Below are 14,693 nucleotides of genomic sequence, written 5' to 3'. Positions count from 1 at the left end.
TTAATTAATTAATTACATCTGATTGAGATCCAGCATACTGTGTAGCATTGGTGAGGCTGTGGACCACTCAGCAAAGTGCCACTTGCTGATCTGAATCCTCGCTAATGAACTTGGTGTGATAAACTCTCGTCTCAGTTTTTATAATGTAACAGCATTTGCTGGACACATGTTGCTGGTCTGCAACCTCCATAATCCCCCATACAGGAATACCATACTGATTCGGGTTGACAGGAACAGCAGTCTAGAGATGTCTAGAGAGTTACAACTTGTCCATCTCTCTTTTTTTAGTAGTACAAGAAATACTTAGAAACTGCTTGTTTTTTGCTTTGTGTGTGAGCTGTTCATTGTGACGATACTAAAATAGACAGTCACATATCAATCACTAATTTTCTAGGTTTCTTCTGTTTTAACAAACTGCACTGTTAAGATTTTTATGGTTATGCAGTACTGTCTATATAGTACTGCAGCATACTACTAATAATTCAGCATACTGTTTTCATAGAATGCTAGGAATGTGGCCTATAAGCAGTGGTGTGGTTGTAATTACATGAATGCATACAAAATAATTTATTGAAAGGAACTAAAATATTCTTGCATGGTATAATCCTAAGAACATCTTACTCAGAGGCCCCGTTTGGTTATTGAAGGACTCACACCCAGTAAGAAGGCCTGGCTACAGTATCTAGCATCACAAGCTCATCAACCTTGTGTTACTATCTTCTCCTCCCTTGGTTGCATTATTTTTTTCTGATCTGGCATTCAAAACTGCTTGGGTCAAGTCCCTTTGTCATTTCCCACTGTAGCTCTGACTTAGCATTGTCCTCAGGCATTGTGGGCAATGTAAAGGATGGCTTGGCCTATCTGCCCATTGCTGCCCGGAGTCATATCCCAAAGGGCCACTAAGGATTCCCCAACCAAGCCAAGGGCCCACCTGAGGGCATTCCCCCCCCCTTCAGTTTGGATCTGGCTCTACTACTAACGATGTTGAGGACTGCACCCTCATTTTAGCAGTAACATTTAATATCTGTATAATGCTTCCAAGTGTTTAAAACACCTTTACATGCATTATCTTGTTTCAATCTTTATACAGCTATGTAAGGTGATTATTATTATACTGCCGGTGGTTGTGGGGATAAGGGGAGAGGTTTGCCTCAGGCCATCTGCTGAGTTTGTGGAAATATTCACACTGGGAAGATCAGCAATGTTTCTCATTCCTTCTTGGTATCTTGCACTGTGCCTTAAAAAAATAACACAGATTCTTAAAATAATTTAATTCTGTAGCTAACTGCATCTTCAGATAAATGTTTAAGTTGGAGAAATGGCATGGGGGGGCAGTTAATGGAAGGGGGGAATACTTGCCTGTGTCACAACCCTGATCCAAGCTGCCTTCCCCCAAGGCTGCTCATAATTAAAGAGAAAGAAACCAGGAGATCCTGAATCGGGATCTTCCCATTGTCAGATCTGGGTGGTTCTATGATTTAATGCAAAGGGGTGGCAAAGTGAAACTGGAAGTCAGTCTCACCAGCTATCAGTTCTATGAACCCCAGACCTGGAGCACACAAACACACACACACACACACACACACACACACACACACACACACACACACACACACACACACACACACACACACACACACACACACACACACACACACACACACACACACACACACACACACACACACACACACACACACACACAGAGGGGAGATTAAAGGGAAAAGCTCTGTTCTGAAGTGGTGCCATTAAGAAATTCCCTTCTAGTTTGTCGTTCAGATCTGTTCCCCCAAATTAAAAACAAAATAATATTCTTGCTGTCTCACAGAGGTTTTGATGTGGTGAACTAGTTTGGAAACACCAAAGTAGCTGCTATTAATTCAGCCTTTAAATTAAAGTTACACTTTATGAAAATTGGGAGTTCCAAATATATGCATGTGTCGTTGGTTTAAATCTAGAGCAATAATGTGGGACACGCTGTAATTGTCTGTTGAATGCCTTGGTCTACTCATCTGAACTAACAATTTCTCTCCCTCTCTCTCTCTCCTTCCCCCCCCACACACACATACACACACCAACTGGGGAAAGCAAGCCCTTTAAAAAAAATAATAATGCCATGAACATAACCGGTTGTTCAACATACAAAATGATGTGTTAACCTCTGTCCCTAATTACAAGTTACCCAAGCATACTGAGACATTGATAGGAATATGATAATTTTGGAGTAAGGAGACAGCCTGTCTTCTTGCTTCAGTTCACATTTCTAATTAAGATTTTTATATGCAGCAGCACCGAGGTTGATGCATGGCTCAGATAAACCCGTGCGCAGTGAATTCCATGAGGCTTTGTTTCTAATGAACAAGGTTGCACAGTGTTGGTATTACAGTTATAGTTCCTGTTTTCCTAAACCTGCAGCTGAAAAAGCACAGCTGATACTAATATGGGACCATTATATTTTCTCCACTGTAAGGAAGCCATGTTCTTGGGATATATTGTTAAATATCAAGGCGTTGACTTTCAGCATGCTCCCCCGGCCTTGGTAAACACAACTTTAAAACAGAGCTCTTTTGCTAAGAGTTCCCTAAAGGGGCATACCCAGTTACCTCTTGCCAGCCCCTGACCAAGAACAGTTGCTGATAAATCATTTTGATTAGACTGATGCATGTCTTGGATTGATTTATGGAGCCGAGAGGGAAGTCAAAAGAATTATTACCCTATTTTCTGAAACTGTAGATACTTTGAAAAGCCAACCTTCCATTCCATTTTATGCGTGCCATGCTTCAGAGTTCTCCACCTCTCATGTTTGGCCTCTTCGGCTTCTCTGTCTTGCTGCTATATTGAAACTGTGGCTAGTCCCACAGCTGCTGCAAGGCTGTGGCTTCTGGAAATTGGTTGGATATGCCAGGGTTGCTGTTAGTAATATTGATGATGAGCTGTCGAGCCAGTATGTGGCATAATACACAGAGAGACAGGTTGATAATGAACACCTTCTCCCTCTCTTTAAAAAAGAAAGAGCTAACCAGAAGCCCTCAAATACAAATTCCTGTGTATTCTCGAAGGCTTTCACGGCCAGGATCTGATGGTTGTTGTGGGTTTTTCGGGTTCTTTGGCCTGAGAGAGCATGGACAGAGTTCCTACCCCAGTCCTCTGAAGATGCCGGCCGCAGAGACTGGCGAAACGTCAGGAAGAACAACCTTCAAAACACGGCCAAAGAGCCCGAAAAACCCACAAAACCAACAAATTCCTGTGTTTATATTTTTGTCAATGGTAGCTCTAATTTCTTATCACAATTAATGTATTTGCCAGGGCTCTCCAATCCTAATGTTTGCAAGGAAGGACGATGGAATAATGTACTGCAGAAATGACCAACTGATAATTCTCCCAAGAGAAAGCAAATCAATATTGTTTTGATGAAATCTGTGAAACCTGGGAAGTGTGGCATCAGATGCTTGTTGAGAAAAGGCTGGACATTCAAGTACTTCTGGCTCTTTATGTTCCCCATCCATTGTCTTCCCCACCCCTTGTCCTTCCTGCAGTTACTATTATTTACTATTTATTTATTTAACACATTTTTACCCCGCCTTTTTCTTTAAAAAGGACCTGAGGCGGCTTACCTCACTGAAAGACAATATTTAAAGCTGAAAACAATGAGTAGACAACAGTGGTTTAGGTCACTGAAAGATAATACCTAGAGCTAACAACAGTGAGTGTAAAGAGGCAGCTGACATCATTAAAAGACCATATTGAAGCTAAAATGACAAGTATGCAAATATTAAGAAAGGAACAAACAAGTATCTCTCTGAGAGATGGTAAACATAAGTAGTACTAAAGACCCAGTCAGAGCAGTAATGCAGAACAAACCATGTAAAAGGCCGATGCCAAAGGGAGTGGATAACAAAGACACAGGGGCTAGAGTAGACCAGGAAAGCCATTTCCATGTGTGAGAAGAAGCGCAAAGTGCCACCTTTCCTTGTTTCATGTTGAGGAGCTGACTGGACCGGCAGTTGAACCCATGCAACTGATGGGCAGCACCTTCCACTGCATTGGAGCCGGTAGGTTCATTTTGAAGTTCCTGGCTACCCACAGAGAGGAAGGGCTAAGAAGGGGCTCCAGAGGCCTCTGCTGCCCAATGTCTGCTGCCTGAAATAACCATCTTTTCCATCCCCAGTGATAGCATCATCCCTAAGACTGATCACAGAGCATACTCCTTTTTATACGTTAGACCAGGGGTGGGCTAAGTGGACACCTTCAGATGTTGGACAGCAGCTCCCATCAGCCATAACCAATGGTGAGGGATGCTGGGAATCACCGTCCAACCACATCTGGAAGGCTGCACTTTGCCCGCTGCTGTACTAAACAATGACAATGCACCTAATTCGCGAAATCCTTTTAAAGCCAAGGAATGGGTTGCCACCTTGTGGTGCTGGGCTTTCCTACAGCAATATACCTACAGAAGGAGTTTTACAAGACACAACAAAAGGACGTGTTTTTCTTTGATTACAGGTGGAAATCTTGGCAGGAAAATTGTTTTCATTATTATGTGCCATCAAGTTGCCCTTGATTTATGACAACTCCCATGAACGGGCGATCTCCAAAATGCCCTGTTCTCAATAGCCCTGCTCAACTCTTGCAAACTCAAGTCTGTGGCTCCCTTTAGAGAGTCAATCCATCTTGTATTTGATCTTCCTCTTTTCCTGCTGCCTTCCACCTTTCCCAGCATTATTGTTTTTCCTCCCAGAGAGTCATGTCTTCTCTTGAGCTTCCAAGGCAGGTTCCAATGGAAAGAAGTTCAAGCTATCTCCTGTAGCAATTTCCAAAGAAGAATCCATGTTAGTCAGTTTCAACATGTTGGCAAAAGAAAAAAAAATTAAAATGGAAAATATTATAGCACTGGAACTAATTTATTTCACCATGAGATTGTCAACATCAAAATTCACAAATCCTACTTGTAAGGCACCCTCTGAGTGGAAACCTATTTTTCTAATATTGACTATGTGGATATTTGTTTATGTCATAGATACTCTGTGTATGTCCAAAGGCATGCAAGTTTTATTTATTTGTTGTTTTAACTTATATACCGCCCCATAGTACTAGAGCCCTTTCTGGGCAGTTTCCAACATAATTATCCAAATGCCTCATTACCCCTCAGCAAGATGCATACTCATTTTACCAATCTCAGACGGCTTAAGTCAACCTAGAACCAGCTACCTGAATCTATCAATCATGAGCAGAGGTTTATCTGCAGTACTGGAAATTAATCACTGCAAATTAACCACAGGGTTTTCATGGATCAGATTTTATTTATCAGTTCTTTCTATGCCTTAGCACAGGAGCTCCCACTTAAAAGAGCAAGTTCCAGAGCTAAATTACATAAACTAAAGCTTGGTGAGTGGTTGTACCGGCCTCTTTTCTCCTGCAAGGAAAAAAGAGAGAGAGGAACAAAGTTTGATAGAAGGCGGGAGTGGGGGGAGAACAAAAAACAGAGAAGAGAAGAGTCAGACTGCAGCCTCTGCAGCTGAATAGAAAGGAGTGAGAAAGCCCAGGGGAAATTGCTTTTCAGATTTCCAAGAAAACCAGGTGGTGGTGATGGAGGAGGAGGAGGAGGAGGAGAAAGAGGCTAGGGACCAGTTTCTTTCTTTTTCCTGCATTTTTATGGGAATAGCCTGAAGGTAGACAGCAGAAAGATTAACGAGAAGTAACAACAGCAATCATATAAACTCTAAGCAAACTCCTGACAAGCCGCAGAAAAGCAAGTCAGATAAGCACTTAAAAGCTTAACTTGGCTCCTGTTATTTCTTAACTTAGTATTCTCAGAGTTTTTAGTTCCGAGGGCACAGTCAACTGAACAAGGTTGAGCATGATCGCAGCAGTTGCCACCTGTGTATTTGCTGTATGAGTCATTATATTTTCCAAGGAGTAACCAAAGTTCCGTCATTCTGGTGTGGTCCAGAGTCAAGACATTTTTTAGGCTAGCAGGAGGCCAGGGAGAGTCAATCAATTTGAACACTAGGGGCACTCAGTTGAAGGGAAGTGACACCCCTGCACGTTACCCTTTGCTTCAGGTCAGGCAACCACACTGGCAGAAAGCAGATCAAAGCAATGTCCAACGGGTGGCAACTAATTTAAACCATACCGGTGGTTGGACAATTTAAAAACTCGTTGATTTTCTGTTAAAAAAAAAGAAGATGATTCCACAACAGGCATGCCCAGATTCAGCTTTATGTCATGTAGTAATCGGGCTTTAATTTCAATTAATCACTACCCAATCTGATGCAAATTGTGTCGTGAATGACCAGTGTACGTAGTTGCTCCCTAACTTAGGCGAGAGGTTTCCCAAATGTATACTGATCTATTAGAATGTGTAAAGCCTTCTGCTTTTTTGGTCTAATTCAGGCAAGCTGTAGAACCAAGGAGGTTAGATAAAAATGAGAATTGACAATATATATTTATGGACTTACTAACAATAACACAATGTTCTGCAGGCATCAAGTAAGTTGCAGTCCCTGACTACCACAATATTTAGCAAATTTTAATGCAAAGTACAGTAAATTATAGAGGAGAATAAAATATTGTTAGACTTGGAAGAAGTAACAGTTTAGAGGCTGGAAACAGTTAAAAGGATGACATAGTCTATTATTATCTCTTAGAAAGATATAAATCACTGGTGAAAACACCAGCATGTTTAGAAGTGGGAAAGACAGGAAACTGAATGGAATGGTTGCGGATTGCCCAAGGCCGATTTGCTTGCAACGATAATAACAATTCCCATAAATTTGTCTTAGAACTCAAGTGATACTGGTTTCTTCTTGTCCTTAATAATGTGCTTGGAGGAATGGTGATTGATTCCCGGATAATCTGCTAACATAGTGTCACCTAATTCAGATAATCAAGGATGTGTAATACTAGAGCTTAGAAAAGTTCTATATTTGTAATATAGCTCCCAGAATCTTCCTGGCTATGACAGATCAATAGCCAATTTGGGTGGCAGGTTCTGGAGATGGATAAAGGATACAATATGAAGAATTCAAAGCCATCGTTCCTCTGAATCCTTCCTGTTACAGAGGTTACATGTTAATTTGCTACTGTTGGCTAGCCATTCATCTGTTTGATTGCTGTAGGAATCAAGATTGCTGGAACAGACAGGCCTGATCCTCAGTGGCTTTTCTTGTCTTAGATTCTTATGAATTATGCACCAATTTCAGTTTTCTGGTTGAAAGTTGTCACAGGATAGAATGTGTCCTAAAAACAACAACTAAAACGTATCAATGCTTTTTCAAAATACAGCTAAGTCTCACTATTTTCTTTGACTGCTTTTTCTTCCATGTTTCCAAATGAGTTGCGTGAGTGATTCATGGGTCATCTTTAGAGTTGCCACTGAAGTCTTGTGGAATTGCTATTCTTCTCTGGGTCTCCAGGAGAGGGGGGACATCCAGGTGAGCAGCACTGAGGAAAAAGATTGTTTGAGTTGTGAGTGTTGTGTGCTTTTACAGCCTGGGCACCTGTTTCCACCCATTCCTAGCTGGAGCCCACACTCACTGGCTCATTGCAAAAATGCTTGTATGTTGCTTCAAATGTCATGAGTAGCCCAAATGCACTCACTGGCTCTCTCTCCAATCCTTTTCACATGCTCCTGACTTTTTGGTGTTGGGTTTATTGTGTAATCTGAAGCAAGGTAAGAAATGGAGCATGAGTGTTATGACTCATGAGACTTCTTGTTCCACAAAATTTGGCAGCTGTAGGAGTACAAAAATTCCATCTCTGAACCTTTGACTGTTCTGATACTGTGACATCACAATGTTCTGCTTCAGGATCTCAGGTGTTAGTCTTTAAATGTCAGGGAATGGGACACTGCTGAGCTAAGAACCCCAGGATCTTACCCCATCACAGATCATATGGCAAACAGGATAATCTCATGACATACCTGGTGTGATGTTGTCACTGCATAAAATGAGAATACAAAATTGACCAGAAAATACAGTGCCACTAGAGAAACTGTTGTAAGGGAGCAGTAGGACATGAGGAAGATGTGACATGAGTTGACTCACTAAAGGGATCCACAACTTTTAGTTTGCAAGACATGACCAGAATGTGCTGAAACAACTGCTATATAAATTATATTTTAGTGTAACCAGGCTATGTTTTTCTGTGTTTTGGGAAATGATCCCAAAAATGTTTGAGTTTATTGTACGGTCATAGACCCAAAAGTACAAGGATAAAAACATTACATAAAATATACAAAATATATTAGATATTAGAAGATAACAGGAATATAAAACTTGGATCATGCATCTGTCTTAACACAACACTTTATGGATTCTTAAAACTGAGAATAAAAACTTAGTCACTGACTGTGATATTAATTGGTTCTCTCCGGACAGCAGAAACTTAAGGTAGTCTGCAGGAGGTATACTAATGCATTTACACATTATTGGGTAGACGATCCCAAAAATACTATTTTGGGAAATAGTATTTCCTGGGTTTGTAGTTTTGGTGAGGTATTTAAAATTCTGGCTCATTCACATGAACTATAGCACACTAGTGCAAAAATCTAAGCCCTGTCTCAAATCCCATACAGTAATTCTGTAGGCTGGAGCCAGTGTAGTCAAAGTGGTATCCAACTGGCATAAATGTGGAGGCAGCTATACACTGTGAAATTGTTTAAGTACTGATGTAGTGAACCATAAATAAGAGAACATTCGTTATTACATAACATTATAAGGAAATTCAGCTGTTCACTTTTCAGTGAATTTGGCAGGTCCCCAAGGGCCGACCCAAATGTTAAGCAGTGTGAGGGACCTACCTCAGCAGTCGGTCAGCTGGTTTTGAGTGCCACAAAATATTAAATGGTTGTTATATGAAGCTACTAGTAAAACATAGAGGGGTGATTGTAGGGGACCCTGTCTTCCCAAAACAAAACAGCTTGCCTTAGATAGTGAACAACTGTGGAGGGGTGGGGTGGCTTCTCTGCCTCATACAGCAAATGGTCTTGGCCCAGCTTTTTTGGCTACCCCTTTAGCACCACAAAACAGGCTGTAGGCAGGATAATGGTATACAGAGCGATCATGCAGGAACTAAAGTCACTAGATCTGGAACCTGGGTGTCTTAAAAATATATAATGATATCTGTATTGGTATGTCCTGGAGAGATTCCATTCCTCTCAGAGAATCTTTAGGGCTTTGTAGGCAAAGCTTTGGACAAGTTAATGCATCTTGCAGGAGTAAACTGACCCATTACATCTGTCCTTCCCTCTTCCTCTTCCTCTTCCTCCTCTGGAAGCTGCGCACAGTCCCTCTTTCTGACGAAGACGACTCGCTCCTTTCCTCTCTCTTCTGCTTTGGAAGTCCACTCGACACTCAGCGCACCCGTGCTCAGAAGATAAAGAGTGTGGCTTCTGAGGGATGAGAAGCCTCCCTCTTTTTCTTTCAGGTGAGCATACAATGTGTCAACATCTTTACAGGGACATCACTCCACCCACTGTCTGGCAAGTGACACAACCTTCCATGGTGGGGGCAGACCCATGGTGTGCTTTGCATTCCTTCAAGAGCTACCTGTACAACATACAACATGTTAGAGAACAAAATGTTACCAATCAGGAACACCTTCTCAACATATCGACGCATCAGTAATTTTTAAATTAAAGTAAGAGGCTGCAGTGCCCCAGGAAACAAGAAAGAAAATAAATGGGTTCCATGGTGTAGCTGGCCACAACATTGCAAATAAGAAGAAATGTATCAGGAGCATTGAAACAAATTGGGATGTTAGCCCCAGATGTTAGGACCACATGTCCTCGATTCAGTACAACAGGTGTATGGAAATGGGGGGAAATTTGCCTGGTGTGAGCAGGACCTTAGAAAACTATGACCAATTTCCAGAGCTTCTTATTTGTTCACTGTGCAAAGTCTGCCATCCTCATTCATTCTGGACAGGTGTTGATGGGAATTTATGAACTAATATTGAGTAAATGCATTAGAAGTAAATTAAAATATTATATACATAATGGATATATTTATTTTCCACACACATTCATGGATAGTTTGCTGTGGAAAATTACAAGGTGTAGGGATGTTTCAAAGTATTCTTGGTCAAAAGCCACCTTGGGTCATTTTAAGGAGAAAGGTGAGATACAAACAAACAAGCAAACAAAAGCAAAATGTGCTGCTTATATACCACTCCACAATGCTTAAAGCACTCTCTGAGCAGTTTATACTTTAATTTTGCAGGCTACAATTACCCCCTGGCTCCATAAGGTGGATACTCAATTTACTGACATCAGAAGGATGGAAGGCTGAGTCAACCTCCAGTTGGCTACTTCAGTCCATCAAGATCGAGCTTAAGTTGTGAGTAGAGTCTTGACTGCAGTATGTATCGTAGTTTAACCACTACACCATGAGGCACCATACTTTATTTATTTAATTAATACTCTGTATTTTTCCCAATACTGGCATTTAAAGTAGTTACAGTAGTTACCTGTATGATGGTGAGTTATGTGTCTATTAAAACTATTGTAGTAGTGTCTACTTCTTATGATATTGACATATGCAAATCTAAAGCAAAAATGTCCTCCTGTTTTGTGAAGAGTGTGCTCCTTTTTGGTGTTGCCTGTCCATCTTTCTGGTGATAGAGCTAGATACAGTATACCATAGATGCCCCAAAGACTACACCGGAGAAGGAATACTGTTGCAAAATGAAATACTGAAATATGAACACAAATATTACAACCAGATGTATCTTAAGATTCAGAAACAGTACATTAAAAAATTAAATATAGCATGATGGGACTTTTTAAATCCTCATTCTTTTGCAGATCTAGAAAGCAACTACCAAGCCTTCAAAGGTGGGGTAAATGAAATATATCTTGGTAACCTAGCAACAACGCGGGGTTTCTCCAGGAGAAGGAGGTGGTGAAGGTGGAAATAGATTTCTTTTTCCCCACAAGGGTATAGAGGGGAAAAAGCTCCCCCTCAGTGACTGGCTGCCCAAGTGAGATTTTTAAATGGATTGTTATGCCTTACTGCTTTAAATGTGTTTTTAGTATTGCTTTTGTTTACCATTGCTCAGAATGGTATTTGTTTCTTTTGGGTGTTTCTATACTTGTTTTTAACTTTAAATATTGTCTTTTAATTATGTAAGCAGCCTTGGGTCCTTTTTAAGAAGGGTGGGGGTAAAAATATCTTAAATAAATAAATAAATAAATAAAATTGTTGCTTGTACAGGATTGTTTGGAAGAATCTGCAATAATTACTATGATCGTTAGCGGAGTGTATCACTTGTCTTGCTTGCATTCATTTTTTAAAAAGATGATGGTGGGCATACCATTTCAATTACAGTAGATTGAACACAATTCACATTTTGTGCTTTCAAATGTGTGCCCTTGTGAACACTTTTCACACGTGACCAACTCTCAGCTCTTTGCAGTAATTGTAAAGGTAGGAGCAAAAAGACAGCACCTGGTGGGCCCCAAAACACAGCCATTTGGCATTATTTGTTTAGTTGTTCATCATTTATTGGAATCATTGTCCTTATCACTTTTCTAGCCACCAGAACTCCTACAAGCAATACATTATCATAACACTTCCTTTGCAACTTGGTTAAAACTGTTCTAAAAGCCATTGTGTCCCTCTGTCTCTGACTGTTTCGCTCCACCATTTATAGCCTAAGGAATGCTGGGAAGGAGGTGAAGTTGAAGAGCAAGGAAATTTGAGAGATTAATTTAAATTTTGTTGGAGTCAGACAAGGATGTGTTCCAGGGAGTTTGAGCATGGTGTAAAAGTGAAAGGAGCTGTGCAAGTGGTTCCAGAAAAGTTTAAAGCAGAAACAAATGTAAAAGTCACTGAGATTATACTTGACATCTAACTGAATACAATTTGTGTTATGTGCCAGAAAAAAATATGTTCTGTTGTTATACTAACTCCTGATAAAGTCTATTTTATTTTGGGATCTGTAAGCTACTCCTATGCTACTACTAATACCTGAGAAACACACAAAACAGTGTTCTCTGGTAATACACCTTTATGTCATAAGCAACCCAGGGGTGATTTTGAAGCACAGAATAGATGAAGGAAAAGGAGTTGTTGGAAATAAGCGGTCACCAAAGTGATAGTGTGTAGAGCACACCAGTGCTGCCATACCCAATTACAGTAAAAAAATATTAAGGGCCAAAAGTAATAATACCATTTTAATTGCTTCTTGGAATCACAACAAGGATGGGAGGCAGTTCGACAGTTAAGGTGTCACTGCAGAGAAAGCCCTGGCAGCCTGCTCTGCTTCTGGAAATAGGCTTTCCCACTGCTGGTCAAAGAAAGCTCTCCTTTCTTTGATAGAAAAATAATCAGTTTCTTTCTTTCTTTCTTTCTTCCTCCCTCCCTAGGACTCAGCACACAGGCTCCTTATATGTTTTATGAGAATAGATGGTTCACTGGGATCTTGCCAAGAAGCAGGTTCTGGGTCCATCTCTGGGAGGTTTCGCACAGGAGTCCTACACCCTAGCTGAGGCTGACCCCAAATAGCTTGCTGCCTGAAGCGGGTGTCTGGTTTTTGTGCAGCAAGTACCTGCGCACCAGTAGTTACTCCCTGTACGGAGGTGGTCTTGGCCAGAGTACAAGGGGAGTGCTCACCAAAGTCTGGGGGGGGGGCAAGAAGAAGAAGAAGAGCTGGGATGTCACTCAGGGTCTCCCCCAGAGATCAAGGTTAGAGATGGGCACGAACTGGTTCATCCCAGGTTGTAAAGGCCTCCTCCGCCTCCTCAGCCAATTAGCCACTCAACCAAGCCAGCTCCTTGGCTCACCTCCCAGTCACCAGCGAGAGCGCAGACTTCTCCGCCCAACCCCTTTGCCGGAGTGGGAGATCAGCCTAGAGGGCGGGGCAGGGAAACCAGCGCTGTTGCCAGGACTGGAAGATCAGTTGAGGAGGTGATGGAAGCTACCGTGCTGGGCCTCGGTGAGGGGTTGATTGAGCCAGAGGAGGAAAGGGGAGGGGAGTCCCAGCACCTGTGTTGCCGGCTTGATGAACTGGGATGAACTGGGACGAAGCGGTTTGTGCCCATCTCTAATCAAGCCTTTATTGGGTCAGAAACAGGCAGAGTAGCAATGACAAAGCAGTTAGAGTCAGGTTATCTGGAGGTCATTCACGCTGGAACAAGAACTGCTGAGAATAAAGGATGAACAGACATTGATTTTTCAGCACTGCATGCATGAGTGTTTGGATTCTGCTTTTACTTACTTCAGTGTAAATACCTTCCTTACACCAGCTGTTGTTAATCAGCTGCTTGCAACATCTGGAATGTTTTTCCTGCAGACACTGATTTTGCCTTTTTTGGGGGGGGGCCTGATCTTTCTATGCTGCTGAGGGCTGGTGGGGGGCAATCTTCTTCTGAAGCTTCCTCACTGTCTGGAGGGAGGGGATCTTCTCAGTGCAAGTCAGGTTCTGCCTCGGGTGTCCCTGGGCCACTGCATGCTCTCCTCTGATGAGGATTCTGCCAGGTAAGTCATCATAGTGGCCCTTTAGCACCATTACAACATTCTCTACTGTACCTGAGGTCTGCTGGCCTGTTTAGAGGGGGTTGTCAGGCTCTGGCCTGTACTACCCTGGGAGCTGCAGGATCAGGGCCAACCTGACCCAGGAGTGGCCTGGTGTTGATAGGGGCAGGCCCTGGCCTGTGTGGCAGCTGCTGGGCCACTCATGAGGCTCACCTGGAAACCTGGAGGGAAAGGCCTGTTGAAGGAGTGGGTCTCCCTCCCAGAACTTGCCCCAGCAACAAAAGTCTCCAGACCCACTGTGGTTTTATTCCTGCCCTGCTTGCTTGCCTGGTGGTTCCTGCCATGTCCACTTACCCAGTTGTTCCTGCCTTGCCTCTCCTTGGGTCCCTGGATCCCTGCTGCCTTGATACGGTTCCTCCTGACTTCGACTCCTGGACTGTCTGACCACGATTTGCATCATCCTTCTACTTGGCTGCTGTTTGGACTCAAAACCCCAGCTGGTTGGTCTCTGCTTGGGCTGTGGGGTTGGCTCTACCTTGTTCCTGTGGTCTTGCTCTGGATTGGGTCCTGGTGCCCCTTCTACTGAACCCTGACAGAGGTAAAAAGCACCTCCAGCCCTGTCTTCCGAGTGAGGGCAACAATCGGGGTGAGTTTGGAAATGTTGCTGTCTGCTGCCTTGGGAAGACGCCTCAGTCGCCTTAATGGGAGGGCAGGGAAAAGCTCCGTCGGAATCCTTAAGCTTCACTTTCCGCTTGGCCGCTACCTGGTGAATTCTGGGAACTGTAGTCCAAATAATAAATATTCTGATCTCTGTCAAAATGTAACTGGGAAAGTTACATCAGAAACACAATAATTAAATTGCCTCTGCCTATACCAAGAACAAAAGATGATGACTGTACGGATGTGGTTGTAGAATAAATGGTTAGGTCTCATGGCAGGATGACAGTGGGTGGCGAATGTGCCCACTGCAACTACTAAATACTCACAGAAGAGCCTGTCTGCTCGGATTTTCTGTACTTACAGTTCATTCTTTGGAGAAAAAGAATGCAAACCCATGTGCCACAGTTTTTCATCCCACCATATACTTTATGTTACTAACTGCTTTCCCGCCTTAATCTTCCTCTTCGCCAGAATGAGAATACAATATAGCTAAACATGATATTATAGAAGCGTTAAAATGTTATTTAAGTCCAGTACCCAGATGATCTTTGAAGCTCT

General features: G+C 42.3%; 1 long non-coding RNA gene across 1 annotated transcript; it reads left to right on the top strand.

Moving 5' to 3' along the window:
* Positions 1-1,079: 1,079 nt before the first annotated feature.
* On the top strand, positions 1,080-11,619 carry LOC140708025 (uncharacterized). Its single transcript, XR_012088154.2, has 2 exons — positions 1,080-9,426; positions 10,221-11,619. It is a non-coding gene; the product is annotated as an uncharacterized LOC140708025 (long non-coding RNA).
* Positions 11,620-14,693: the final 3,074 nt, after the last annotated feature.

The sequence above is a fragment of the Pogona vitticeps genome, chromosome 1 (genome assembly GCF_051106095.1).
Source record: "Pogona vitticeps strain Pit_001003342236 chromosome 1, PviZW2.1, whole genome shotgun sequence".
Lineage (NCBI taxonomy): Eukaryota > Metazoa > Chordata > Lepidosauria > Squamata > Agamidae > Pogona > Pogona vitticeps.
This window is presented reverse-complemented; position numbering and strand designations above follow the sequence as displayed.